Raw genomic sequence first — 15,642 nt, 5'->3', positions numbered from 1 at the left:
AGAGGGCTTATGGCTTTATAACAAGGGTCGATGGGGTTAGGGATCCTTGATTCAGAACTTTATTTGGTTTTCCTTTTATGATTTTTGTTATCACATTTATTTCACATTTTTTTCTTTGTGATATTCGGTATATTTATTGTAATTTTATCTTGTTGTTATACCTATTTTATTAGTGCACTAAGATATAAGTAATATTTATATCCTGTAATTATGGATTAATGTAAGCAATTGTATTAGCACTTATGTTTGGTAAGCACTGTTTAATGTTGGAACTGAACTGTTTTATATTGAGTTTTATTGCGTCTCTACACTAGCCAGGACACCTGGGGGCTTAGCGCTATTGTCTTGCTACTAAAGAGGTTTTGGTTTTGCCGGTCACACTCCTGCTGATCCATTTACCTCTTTGCAAGTTTGGCGATTTGAAGCATTTGTTACAGCATATCTGCTTTTGTACCCTTACATTGTGGTGTTATCAAGGCTTATGTGACGCTTTTATATATTTTAAAATAAATTTGTATCCAAGTTTTGCCTAGTGTACTGTTTTCCCATCAGTATAAAGTGGGAGTGCGCATATCCTTGAGCTTAGTTGAAAGCTCCAACAAATGTGAGTAGTCATTTGTTACAAAACTACTACTTCCTCAAAGTGCCATTACAGATTCACACTATGTTGCAATTTTCTGTTTCCTTTTTTATGGGATCTCACTGAGGAATGCTAACAAGCTGAAAAACTCATCCAGAGGACACAGACATATCCTTGATTCAGAACTTTATTTGGTTTTCCTTTTATGATTTTTGTTATCACATTTATTTCACATTTTTTTCTTTGTGATATTCGGTATATTTATTGTACTTTTTTGTAATAAACTTCCATTAGCAAACATGCTTCTAGTAAAAGTTGTTACTGTTTTTCTGCGGCATACGCACATATCCTGTGAGGATCTGTGCACCGGTATTCAAGCTCAGATAGCTGGCAATGGTAGGGTTTTCACCACTGCCATGTTTTCCTGGACACTTATGAGTTACACATGCTGCAGTGTGTGCAGGGAGACTCACTATTTGTGTGTTGTCAAGGTGCACAACGTGTTGCTCTCTGCACACCCTGCAGCATGTGTAATTCATAGGTGTCCAGGAAACCATGGCCGAGTTGGCAACCCTAGGCGATGGTGCGTATTACTTCAGTGAAGATGTCATTTGTGTCATAGAAGCCACCACTGACTTTCTGAGAATACCGGTGCACGAGCCCTCAAAGGATATGTGCATATTCCACAAGAAAACAGTAATAACTTTTACTAGAAGCATTTTTGCTAATGGAAGAAAATTGCACAATTGTTCCTACTTCATATTGAAATGCACCCATGCACATTTAAATTGTGACCTTTCTATCCCTTTAAGGGAGCTGAAACTGAGGGGGTTGAATACTTACCCCTCCATCCAGCTCCCTTAGAGGGATGGTAAAGTCACAGTTAAACTTTCATGATTCAGACAAAGCATGCATTGTTAAACAACTTTATATTTCATTCTATTATTACACTTTCCTTGTTCTCTTAGTATCCTTTGTTGAAAAGTAAACATAGGAACAACACTGCACTACTGGGAGCTAGCTGAACACATTGTAAAAGCCAATGAGAAAAGGTATATATAGGCAGCCACTAATCACCAGTTAGTTCCTAGCAGTGCAGTTCCTAGGTTTACTCTTCAACAAAGGATACAAAGAAAATGTGATAATAAAAATGAAAAGTTGTTTAAAATGACATGTTCTATCTGAATCCTTAGTTTATTTTTTACTTTAATATCCATTTAAGCTCCTAACTGTAGCAAGACACTCCAGGTCTCCAGGGCAGCTGATATTTTTGAAGCAGTGATTTAAACTACTGCTTCCTAAACCCTCTCTGAGGCAGATTAAAACCACCTGGAACCACCACCTCAGAGCTGGCAGATTGAAATCAACAGTATTAATCAGACCAAGGTGATTAACATGCCCTGCTCTTGTGCAATCATTTGCAGGGGGTGGGTGGCATAAGCATTTGATCATGCAATAATAAATACAGGCAGTGAATGCTGCCAGTAAGTTGAGATTCTGAAAGGACAACAGGTTTACTGTGTGTGAACCTCGTCTGTATGGACAACATAATTTATGTAAGAACTTACCTGATAAATTCATTTCTTTCATATTAGCAAGAGTCCATGAGCTAGTGACGTATGGGATATACATTCCTACCAGGAGGGGCAAAGTTTCCCAAACCTTAAAATGCCTATAAATACACCCCTCACCACACCCACAATTCAGTTTAACGAATAGCCAAGAAGTGGGGTGATAAAAAAGTGCGAAAGCATATAAAATAAGGAATTGGAATAATTGTGCTTTATACAAAAAAATCATAACCACCACAAAAAAGGGTGGGCCTCATGGACTCTTGCTAATATGAAAGAAATGAATTTATCAGGTAAGTTCTTACATAAATTATGTTTTCTTTCATGTAATTAGCAAGAGTCCATGAGCTAGTGACGTATGGGATAATGACTACCCAAGATGTGGATCTTTCCACACAAGAGTCACTAGAGAGGGAGGGATAAAATAAAGACAGCCAATTCCTGCTGAAAAATAATCCACACCCAAAATAAAGTTTAATAAAAAACATAAGCAGAAGATTCAGACTGAAACTGCTGCCTGAAATACTTTTCTACCAAAAACTGCTTCAGAAGAAGAAAATACATCAAAATGGTAGAATTTAGTAAAAATATGCAAAGAGGACCAAGTTGCAACTTTGCAAATGTGATCAACCGAAGCTTCATTCCTAAACGCCCAGGAAGTAGAAACTGACCTGGTAGAATGAGCTGTAATCCTCTGAGGCGGAGTTTTACCCGACTCAACATAGGCAAGATGAATTAAAGATTTCAACCAAGATGCCAAAGAAATGGCAGAAGCTTTCTGGCCTTTTCTAGAACCGGAAAAGAGAACAAATAAACTAGAAGTCTTTCGGAAAGACTTAGTAGCTTCAACATAATATTTCAAAGCTCTAACAACATCCAAAGAATGCAATGATTTCTCCTTAGAATTCTTAGGATTAGGACATAATGAAGGAACCACAATTTCTCTACTAATGTTGTTGGAATTCACAACTTTAGGTAAAAATTCAAAAGAAGTTCGCAACACCACCTCATCCTGATGAAAAATCAGAAAAGGAGACTCACAAGAAAGAGCAGATAAATCAGAAACTCTTCTGGCAGAAGAGATGGCCAAAAGGAACAAAACTTTCCAAGAAAGTAATTTAATGACCAATGAATGCATAGGTTCAAAGGGAGGAGCTTGAAGAGCTCCCAGAACCAAATTCAAACTCCAAGGAGGAGAAATTGACTTAATGACAGGTTTTATATGAACCAAAGCTTGTATAAAACAATAAATATCAGGAAGAATAGCAATCTTTCTGTGAAAAAGAACAGAAAGAGCAGAGATTTGTCCTTTCAAGGAACTTGCAGACAAACCCTTATCTAAACCATCCTGAAGAAACTGTAAAATTCTCGGTATTCTAAAAGAATGCCAAGAAAAAAGATGAGAAAGACACCAAAAAATATAAGTCTTCCAGACTCTATAATATATCTCTCTAGATACAGATTTACGAGCCTGTAACATAGTATTAATCACAGAGTCAGAGAAACCTCTTTGACCAAGAATCAAGCATTCAATCTCCATACCTTAAAATTTAAGGATTTGAGATCCTGATGGAAAAAAGGACCTTGCGACAGAAGGTCTGGTCTTAACGGAAGAGTCCACGGCTGGCAAGAGGCCATCCGGACAAGATCCGCATACCAAACCTGTAAGGCCATGCCGGAGCTACCAGCAGAACAAACGAGCATTCCTTCAGAATCTTGGAGATTACTCTTGGAAGAAGAACTAGAGGCGGAAAGATATAGACAGGATGATACTTCCAAGGAAGTGATAATGCATCCACTGCCTCCGCCTAAGGATCCCGGGATCTGGACAGATATCTGGGAAGTTTCTTGATTAGATGAGACGCCATCAGATCTATTTCTGGAAGTTCCCACATTTGAACAACCTGAAGAAATACCTCTGGGTGAAGAAACCATTCGCCCGGATGCAACGTTTGGCGACTTAGATAATCCGCTTCCCAATTGTCTACACCTGGGATATGAACCGCAGAGATTAGACAGGAGCTGGAATCCGACCAAAAAAATTCGAGATACTTCTTTCATAGCCAGAGGACTGTGAGTCGCTCCTTGATGATGTATGCCACAGTTGTGACATTGTCTGTCTGAAAACAAATGAACGATTCTCTCTACAGAAGAGGCCAAAACTGAAGAGCTCTGAAAATTGCACGGAGTTCCAAAATATTTATTGGTAATCTCACCTCCTGAGATTCCCAAACTCCTTGTGCCGACAGAGATCCCCACACAGCTCCCCAACCTGTGAGACTTGTATCTGTTGAAATTACAGTCCAGGTCGGAAGCACAAAAGAAGCCCCCTGAATTAAACGATGGTGATCTGTGCACCACGTTAGAGAGTGTCGAACAATCGGTTTTAAAGATATAAATTGAAATATCTTTGTGTAATCCTTGCACCATTGATTCAGCATACAGAGCTGAAGAGGTCGCATGTGAAAAACAAGCAAAGGGAATTGCGTCCAATGCAGCAGTCATAAGACCTAGAATTTCCATGCATAAGGTTACCGAAGGGAATGATTGTGACTGAAGGTTTCGACAAGCTGAAAACAATTTAGACGTCTCTTGTCTGTTAAAGACAGAGTCATGGACACTGAATCTATCTGGAAACCCAGAAAGATTACCCTTGACTGAGGAATCAATGAACTTTTTGGTAAATTGATCCTCCAACCATGATCTTGAAGAAACAACACAAGTCAAATCGCATGAGATTCTTTGAATGAGAAGACTGAGCAAATACCAAGATAATCGTCCAAATAAGGAAAAACAAAAACCCTGTTCTCTGAATACAGAAAGAAGGGCACCGAGAATCTTTGAAAAAAATTCTTGGAACTGAGGCTAGGCCCAAACAGTAGAGCCACAAAACTGGTAATGCTTGTCTAAAAAGAGAATCTCAAACACTAAAAGTGATCTGAATGAATCGGAATATGCAGATACACATCCTGCAAAACTATTGTAGACATAAAATGCCCTTGCTAAACAAAAGGCAGAATAGTCCTACAGTAACCATCTTGAATGTTGGTATACATAACGATTCAATATTGATAGATCCGGAACTGGTCTGAAGGAATTAACCTTCTTTGGTACAATGAAGAGATAAAATAAAACCCTAGCCCCTGTTCCAGAACTGGAACTGGCATAACTACTCCAGCCAACTCTAGATCTGAAACACATTTCAGAAATGCTGAGCCTTGCTGTGTTAACTGGGACACGGGAAGAAAAAAATCTCTTAGCAGGAGGCCTTAACTGAAGCCAATTCTGTACCTTTCTGAAACAATGTTCTGAAACCAGAGATTGAGAACGGAATTGATCCAAACTCCTTTGAATAAAACGTAATCTGCCCCATACCAGCTGAACTGGAAAAAAAGGGCCGCACCTTCATGGGTACTTAGGAGCTGACTATAGGTTTCTATAAGGCTTGGATATATTCCAAACTGGAAATAGTTTCCAAACTGAAACCGCTCCTGAGGATGAAGGATCAGGCTTTTGCTCCTTATTATGAGAAAAAGAACGAAAAAAATGATTATTACCCTGGAAAGAAAGGGAAAAACAAAGTTAACTTTAGAAGACATATCAGCATTCCAAGTTAAATCCATAAAGCTTTTCTAGCTAAAATAGCTAGAGACATATACCTGACATCAACTCAAATGATATCAGAAGATGGTATCACCAATAAAATTATTAGCATGTTATAGAATAAAAATAATGCTATAAAATTATGATCTGTTACTTGTTGCGCTAAAACTTCTAACCAAAAAGATGAAGCTGCAGCAACATCCGGTAAAAATATAGCAGGTCTAAGAAGATTACCTAAACATAAGTAAACTTTTCTTTAGAAAGGATTCAATTTTCTTATCTAAAGGATCCTTAAATTTAGTACTATCTGCCGTAAGAATAGTAGTACATTTTAGCAGGAATAGAGACAGCCCCAAACCTTAGGGATTTTGTCCCAAAAAACTCTAATCTGTCAGATGGCACAGAATATAATTGCTTAAACGTTTAGAAGGAGTAAAAGAATTACCCAAATTATTCCATTCCCTGGAAATTACTTCAGAAAAAGCATCAGGGAGAATTAACACTTCTGGAATAAATACAGGAGATTTAAAAAACCCTATTTAAACGTTTAGATTTAGTATCAAGAGGACCAGAATCCTCTATATCTAAAGCAATTAATACGTCTTTAAATAAAGAACGAATAATTTCCATCTTGAACAAATAAAAATATTTAACAGCATCAACCTCTGAGACAGAAACTTCTGAACCAGAAGAACCATTATCAGTATCAGAACGATGATGTTCATTTAAAAATTCATCTGAAAAAAAGAGAAGTTTTAAAAGACTTTTATGTAAACTAGAAGGAGAAATAACAGACATAGCCTTCTAAATGGATTTAAAAAATAAAATCTCTTATGTTTATCAGGAACACTCTGAAAATTAAATGTTGACGGAACAGCAACAGGTAATATAACAGTACTAAAGGAAATTTTATCTGCATTAATAAGTTTGTCATGACATGCAATACAAACAACAGCTGGAGAAACAGGTACTAAAAATTTATAGCAGATACACTTAGCTTGGTAGCTCCAGCCCCGGGCAGTGATTTTCCTCAAGTAACTTCTGACTCAGTTGCAACGTGGAACATCTTGCAATATGTAATAGAAAAAACAACATATAAAGCAAATTGATCAAAATCCTTAAATGACAGTTTCAGGAATGGGAAAAAAATGCCAGTGAACAAGCTTCTAGCAACCAGAAGCAATAAATAATGAAACTTAAATAATGTGGAGACAAAAGCGACGCCCATATTTTTTTAGCGCCAAACAAGATGCCCACATTATTTGGCGCCGAAATGCCTTTTGGCGCCAAAAATGACGCCACATCCGGAACGCCGACATTTTTGGCGCAAAATAACGTCAAAAAAATGACGCAACTTCCGGCGACACGTATGACGCCGGAAACGGAAAAGAATTTTTGCGCCAAAAAAATCCGCGCCAAGAATGACGCAATAAAATGAAGCATTTTCAGCCCCCGCGAGCCTAACAGCCCACAGGGAAAAAAGAGTCAAATTTTTGAAGGTAAGAAAAAATGATTAATTCAAATGCATTATCCCAAATATGAAACTGACTGTCTGAAAAATAAGGAAAGTTGAACATTCTGAGTCAAGGCAAATAAATGTTTGAATACATATATTTAGAACTTTATAAACAAAGTGCCCAACCATAGCTTTAGAGTGTCACAGAAAATAAGATTTACTTACCCCAGGACACTCATCTACATGTTTGTAGAAAGCCAAACCAGTACTGAAACGAGAATCAGCAGAGGTAATGGTATATATAAGAGTATATCGTCGATCTGAAAAGGGAGGTAAGAGATGAATCTCTACGACCGATAACAGAGAACCTATGAAATAGACCCCATAGAAGGAGATCACTGCATTCAAAATAGGCAATACTCTCCTCACATCCCTCTGACATTCACTGCACGCTGAGAGGAAAACCGGGCTCCAACTTGCTGCGGAGCGCATATCAACGTAGAATCTAGCACAAACTTACTTCACCACCTCCATCGGAGGCAAAGTTTGTAAAACTGATTTGTGGGTGTGGTGAGGGGTGTATTTATAGGCATTTTAAGGTTTGGGAAACTTTGCCCCTCCTGGTAGGAATGTATATCCCATACGTCACTAGCTCATGGACTCTTGCTAATTACATGAAAGAAAAATATATATCTAACCCAAACAGGACAGAATGCTATGTATTCAAGCCTAAACTAACCCTGCTGTTTCATTTACTTTCAGGTATGTCCCCCATCAAAACAGCTGTCTCTTCCTGGACATCTTTAAGTGGCAGCGCTAAGAATTAGACAAGAATTGAACAGGATTTGATGAAGATTTGAGGCAAGCTAAATATTTTCTCTTCAAAACCAAAATTTTGCACTTACAATTCTGCTGTTTTCAGAACTGCTTTTCCTTTTAACAGCCTCATGCCTATTCCACAAGCAGGCTCACATGCTCATATCTTACCCTTCTCCACAGGCAGTTTATATTGGCCCCTCTCTCCTTTCCTCTCCTTACCTTAGCTCTCATGAACTACTTTCTATTTTAAAATCTATGTCACTAAACTGCACCACCTCACAGAAATACCCACACTGCTATAAATCTCATTCTCACCTACTCTTACTTTCCATCTTGCTGCTATTAGCATCAAGTGACATCTCTCCAAATCCTGGGCCCACACTCATTTCCACCATTACCCAATCATGCACTCCTTATAGTAACTTTAATAAAAGCAACACAAATAACCTCATTTCCATCCAATGCATCCCATACGCATACACTCCTTTCACCTGCGCACTATGGAACTCTTGCTCTGTCTGCAACAAACTTACAGACATTCATGACCTGTTTATATCAAATGCTTTCACCCTTTTAGCAATTACCGAAACCTGGCTATCTCCTTCCGACACCGTTTCCACTGCTGCTCTCACACATGGTGGTCTTCACTTTAGCCATACCCCTAGGCCAGGTGAGAAACGTGGCGGCGGTGTTGGGATCCTGCTCTCCCCCTCCTGCACTTATCAGTACCTACCTCCAATCCAATCTCTCTCCTTCTCTTCCTTTGAAGTCCACTGTATTCGCCTGTTCTCCCCCCTCTCCCTCAAAGTGGCAGTCATCTATCGCCCTCCTGGACCTACCTCCCATTTCCTTGACAACTTTGTCACCTGGCTTCCTCACTTTCTCTCTACAAATATACCAACCCTAATTCTTGGGGACTTCAACATTCCCATTGACAACCCATCTTCCCCTGCTGCCTCTAAACTTCTTTCACTCACATCCTCCTTCTGTCTCTCACAATCCACCCTATTCCCTACCCACCGTGGTAGACACTCCATCGACCTGGTATTTTCCTACCTCTGTTCTATATCTGACCTCACCTGTCGCCCTTTTCCCATTTCAGACCATCACCTTGTCACCTATAATATTAATGCAACAGCTAAACCCTCTCCGCCATCCCGCCCCCGCACCTGTAGAAATCTACATGCTGTGGATCAGCTCCAATTGTCAAAAATGATTTAAGATCTCCTCCCTCACACTTCCACTATAACCTGCCCTGATCTCGCAACAGCCCGCTATAACAAAACTCTCTCCTCTGCACTAGACACACTTGCCCCTCCCCAGCCGCGCAAAACATCACGTCGTCAGTTGCAGCCCTGGCACTCTCAGCAAACACGCTATTTGCAAAAATGCTCCCGTACTGCTGAGCATGTCTGGAGGAAAACTCACTCTGAACCTGACTTCATACACTATAAGTTTATTCTTCGTTCATACACTTCTGCCCTTCACTTAACCAAGCAAACCGACTTCTCTTCTCTTATATCTACTCTTTCCTTAAACCCTAAACGACTCATCTCCACCTTTAACTCTCTCCTCTACCCTCCTGCTCCACCCCCTCAGCTGTCTTTAGTGCTCAAGACCTGGCAGACTACTTTTTAAACAAAACACGTTCTATCCGAAGCAACCTCCCAACACCAACCTGCAATATTCCATCAACAGGCCCAGTTACTCCCTCTGTCACCCTCTGCATCTTCCATCCAGCCACTGAGAATGATGTTTCCTCCTTACTATCTTCCTCACGCCTCACTACCTGCCCACTCGACCCTATCCCTTCCCATCTAATACCTTCCCTATCTTCCACCCTCACTCCTGCTCTTACCCACATTTTCAACCTATCTCTCTCTACCGGCTCATTCCCATCTTCTTTCAAACACGCAAAAGTCACTCCCATACTCAAAAAACCCTCCCTTGACCCTAATTCTCCTGAAAGCTACCGCCCCATATCACTGCTTCCACTAACATAAAAACTCCTTGAAAAACTAGTTTACAATCGCCTAACCCACTTCCTGTCCGCCAACTCCTTGCTTGACCCCCTGCAATCCGGATTCTGCCCCAAACACTCAACTGAGACTGCCCTTACCAAGTTTACTAACAATCTTCTCTCTGCTAAAAATATTGGCCACTACTCTTTACTCATCTTACTTGTCCTCTCAGCTGCCTTCGACACAGTTGACCACCCCCTTCTCCTACAGACACTTAGCTCTTTTGGCCTCTGTGACACTGCTCTTTCCTGGATTCACTCTTATCTTTCCCACAGGTCTTTTTCTGTGTCATTTGCCGGCGACTCCTCCTCTCCAATGCCTCTGTCTGTTGGAGTACCTCAAGGATCTGTTCTGGGTCCTCTACTCTTCCCAATCTATACTTCTTTGCTGGGTAAACTTATCAACAGTTATAGCTTCAAATATCACCTCTATGCTGATGACACCCAGATCTACCTCTCCACCCCTGCTCTCTCTCCCTCTGTCCTTTCTCATGTCAGCGACTGCTTATCTGGTATTTCTTCCTGGATGCCCTCTCACCACCTAAAGATTAACATGTCCAAGACTGAGCTCCTTCTTATCCCCCCCTCAAGCTCTACGCCGTCTTGTGACTTCTCTATCCCTGTTGACGGCATCACCATTTCCCCATCGCGCCAAGTCCGCTGCCTCGGAGTTACACTTGACTCAAATCTATCCTTCGCCCCCCATATCCAATCGCTTTCTACATCCTGCCGCAACCATCTACACAACATTTCCAAGATTCAACTTTTTCTGTGCGCTAACACCACAAAGCAAATAATCCACTCCCTTGTTATTTCCCGACTTGACTACTGCAATAACCTACTTACTGGCCTTCCTCTTTCCCGCCTCTCCCCCCTTCAATCCATCCTAAATGGCTCTGCAAGGCTAATCCACCTTTCCCGTTCGCTCTGTATCTGTCCCTTCATTGGATTCCTATACACAGCAGAATAAAATTCAAAATTCTCACCCTTGCATACAAAGCGCTCACAAACACCGCTCCCCTCTACCTATCCTCTCCAATCAATAAGTATAATCCAGCCCGCCCACTAAGATCCAACAATGACCTGCTCCTTGCATCGGCGACTATCACCTCCTCTCATGCTAGACTGCAGGACTTCTGTCGTGCAGCACCTACCCTCTGGAACGCTCTCCCTCGTGCTGTCAGGCTTTGCCCTAATCTTTCTTCCTTTAAATGCTCTCTTTTCTGTTCAGAGAAGCCTACCACCCAACTCATTAATATTTCTCTTACCTAACAACATTTCCCTCATATAACTCTGCATTAACATCTTTCTCAATCTTGCAGTCCTCACCTCCTGTTTCTCAACCTCCTACCCTTCTAGATTGTAAATTCCCATGGGAATAGGGCCCTCAATTCCTCCTGTATGTGTTTGTAAATTTTGTCCTGTCTCTTAGAAGTTTTGTTATTGTTTTATTTAAATGAACTGTATCCATGGACAGCGCTGCGGAATATGATGGCGCTTCATAAATAAAGTATAATAATAATAATAACACCAAGGGTTACAAGGGCCATTATACACTCATTTTTTCTTTGCATAAATGTTTTGTAGATGATCTATTTATAAAGCCCATAAAGTTTTTTTTGTTTTTTTAAATGTATAGTTTTCCTTATATATATATATATATATATATATATATATATATATATATATATATATATATATATATATACACGCTCCTGTTTGTGTAAAGGGTCTTTTCATATGCAAAAGAAGGGGGGAGGAGAGTGTCGTATTTCCCACGTGCAGTGGGCTTTCCAGCTACCTTTTCAACAGAGCTAAACTGATATCAGTATCTGTGCATCTTATTCTTTATAGTAGTGTCTATTACCTGCAGTTATATGAAAATTAGTGTATACTGCCCCTTTAAGTTCTTGTTATATTTTCTTACCTTCAAACTGCTTTATGCAGACACTTGTGCAGTAATTGTTTTACTTAGTATTCTTATAAAACCACAGCAAATGCTTTATATATTTTACTTTAAATAATCCAATTAGTATGATCCTTACGGTTTTTGTTGTATTATCTATTACTAGGTTTTGTCTGCCGCAATACATAGAACAATGTGAGTGACAGTTATTTTAAAAGACTCAAGATGTTGCAAAGCAACAGAAAACTTAAAGGGACATTAAACCACAACATTTTCTTTCATGATTCAGATAGAAAATACAATTTTAAACAACATTCCTATTTACTTCTATTATCTAATTTGCTTCATTTTTTAGTTATCTTTTGTTAAAGAAATAGCAATACACATAGGTGAGCCAATCACATGAGGCATCTAAGTGCAGCCACCAATCAAGCTACTGAGCCTATCTAGATATGCTTTTCAGGAAAGAATATCAAGAGAATGAAGCAAAATAGATAATAGAAGTAAATTAGAAAGTTGTTTAAAATGGTATTCTACATCTGAGTCATGAAAGAAAAAACTTGGGTTTAATGTCCCTTTAAATCTTATCTTCCAATTTTCAATTAATAGTTTTTACTGCTAAACATAGGTATAGAATGATTGTGTTGTATTTTGGAAACTTGAATTGATCCTAATAATGTCAAATAATACATACTAAATTTATTTTCTGCAAGTGCATTATATGCTGAAAAAAGAATGATTTATTTTGCTAACTTGTAGAAAAAGCCTGGATGTTGGTCTTTAAAGTGATTGTAACGTTTAATAAATAAGTGCCCGGTAAATAAAAGTAATCTTAAAAACAGGGGCACTTTCATTCATTAAACTTTACAATGAAGCTTACTTTTTAACATACCTTTGTGTTATGGTAAGCATAACGCCGGTCCTCTGCCCGCAGCTCCTGCTTTCATTAGCATATCAATGACGATCCGGCGTTCTAGCAGATTTTGCTCCTTTGTCAGAATCTGCTACCTCCGATTGCGCATGCTCTGTATTACGTAATCGCACTCCACATATATTAAAAAGGAATGTGTGGAATGTGATTATGTAAATTAGCAGCACGCACACTCAGAGGCAGCAAATTCTGACAAGGAAGTTGCTCTGTCGGATTTTGCTGCGGCTACAAGATGCGCACATGCACAGTTCAACGAGTTCCAATATCAAACTCACAAAAAAAATGTTGTGATGCTGAAGACTTATTCCTTTATTTGATATTTGGAAATTCATCACTATACACGGACATCAATATGCAGGCTGCACCAGAACATCAGAATAGTTCGATGAGAGCGTATTTTGCACACATAATATTTAAATAAAAATACCTCAGAAAAATTATAAATATATGTATATTGAAATTGAATTGATATCTTTTGTGTGCAGGACACGCTTTCATCGTCCACCGTGACAACTCATTGAACAGCGCATGTGTGTATTTATTAGCTGCATCAAAATCCGACAGGACAACTTCCTTGTCAGAATCCGCTACCTCTCAGTGCGCATGCTGCTAATTACATAATCGCATTCCACACATTCCTTTTTAACATATGTGGAGTGTGATTAAGTAATACAGAGCATGCGCACTGACAGGTGGCAAATTCTGACAAGGTAGCAAATTCTTATAGAACACTGGCTTCCTCAAATCGTTGCGTGCCTGACAAGCTGGATGCTAAAAGGGGGAACAGAATGATTGGAGGAAGCCGGATCGTCATTGATTTGCTGAACAAAGCAGGAGCTGCGGGGGGAGGATCGGCGTTATGTTTTCCATAACGCAAAGGTAAGTATTTTTAAAAAATAAGCGTCATTGTAAAGTTTAATGAATGAAAGTGCCCCTGTTTTTAAGATTACTTTTCGTTACAGGGCACTATTTCATTAAACTTTACAATCACTTTAAATGCAACATTAGCGCAAATAACCAGCACAGGGGAGACAAATTACTCAACGGTTAAAGGGTTAAGATTTAAACGTCATGGAGCAAATACCCAAATTTCTCTTTTACGATTCAGGTAGAGCATACAATTTTAAAGACTTTGAAATTGATTCCTATCATCTAATTTGTTTAGTTCTCTCTGTATCCTTTGTTGAAAGCTATACCTAGGTAGGCTAAGAAGCTCTGATTGGTGGCTGCACATATGACTCTTCATTGGCTTTCAGCTGACTCCCAGTAGTGCATTACTGCCCCTTCAACAAAGGATACCTAGAGAATGAAGCAATTTAATAATAGAAGTAAATTAGAAAGTTGTTTAAAATCGTATGTTCTATCTGAATCACGAAAAAAACATTTGAGTTTCGTGTCCCTTTTAACCAAGAATGTGCCTGCTATACTGCATTAGGTAAGAACATAAATTCTAGCATCAAGTTTTTTTTAACCTTTTAATACGTATATTCCATCTATCTCAAAAGATTCCATTTTAAAATAACTGATGTTTGCATTTGTAGCTTTTATAAATCATGTCAACAATGTAATATGTAGCAGTTGCAGACAGTGCAATAGTGAAAGACATTTAATTTTTATATATATATATATATATATATATATCAGGTAAAAAGAGTTTATATTCTGCGCCTTTCTTCTGCGGAGTATAAAGTTGTGGGGCAAAAAACAGCCCCTATAACTAAGCACTTACTTCAGGCAACCTCAATCCGTATGAGGTAAGTAATCACCAAAGTATAGATGTTGTTCCAGGATCAATGTAGGTTGTCATCCGTAAGCTGATTCACTGATGTAAAAGAAACAATATATCCAATGTGCTGTGAAAAACCGGGTTGAGTGCAGAATCTTCGCCACCCAGTCAGATGTCTCCAATGATATGTGAAAAGGAAACAGACAAAAGTGCCCAACAATAGTGAAGTACGCCTTTATTAATTAAAACATATACACATATATAAGCCTCAGATGTCAGCCCACTCACACTAGGCGACCTCAATCAATATGAGGTAAGTTAAAAACCAATAATAGGAGAACATCAAGTGGCGAATCAAATAATGCACCAGCCCAGCGAATAAATAAAAATCACTCAGTTGGTACCGTACTGCGTCCCTAAGGACGCAGTACGGTACCAACTGAGTGATTTTTATTTATTCGCTGGGCTGGTGCATTATTTGATTCGCCACTTGATGTTCTCCTATTATTGGTTTTTAACTTACCTCATATTGATTGAGGTCGCCTAGTGTGAGTGGGCTGACATCTGAGGCTTATATATGTGTATATGTTTTAATTAATAAAGGCGTACTTCACTATTGTTGGGCACTTTTGTCTGTTTCCTTTTCACATATCATTGGAGACATCTGACTGGGTGGCGAAGATTCTGCACTCAACCCGGTTTTTCACAGCACATTGGATATATTGTTTCTTTTACATCAGTGAATCAGCTTACGGATGACAACCTACATTGATCCTGGAACAACATCTATACTTTGGTGATTACTTACCTCATACGGATTGAGGTTGCCTGAAGTAAGTGCTTAGTTATAGGGGCTGTTTTTTGCCCCACAACTTTATACTCCGCAGAAGAAAGGCGCAGAATATAAACTCTTTTTACCTGATTTTCTTTCTAGCCGTGGAGACAAGCTGGGAGTCTCCACAAATCCTTTTTCAGCAGCCTTTCTGAACATCTAAATAAATCTGTGGACTTGTGCTACTACGCATATATA

The sequence above is a fragment of the Bombina bombina genome, chromosome 6 (genome assembly GCF_027579735.1).
Source record: "Bombina bombina isolate aBomBom1 chromosome 6, aBomBom1.pri, whole genome shotgun sequence".
Classification (NCBI taxonomy): domain Eukaryota; kingdom Metazoa; phylum Chordata; class Amphibia; order Anura; family Bombinatoridae; genus Bombina; species Bombina bombina.
The sequence above is the reverse complement of the archived record's forward strand: the minus strand, read 5'-3'. Positions refer to the sequence as shown.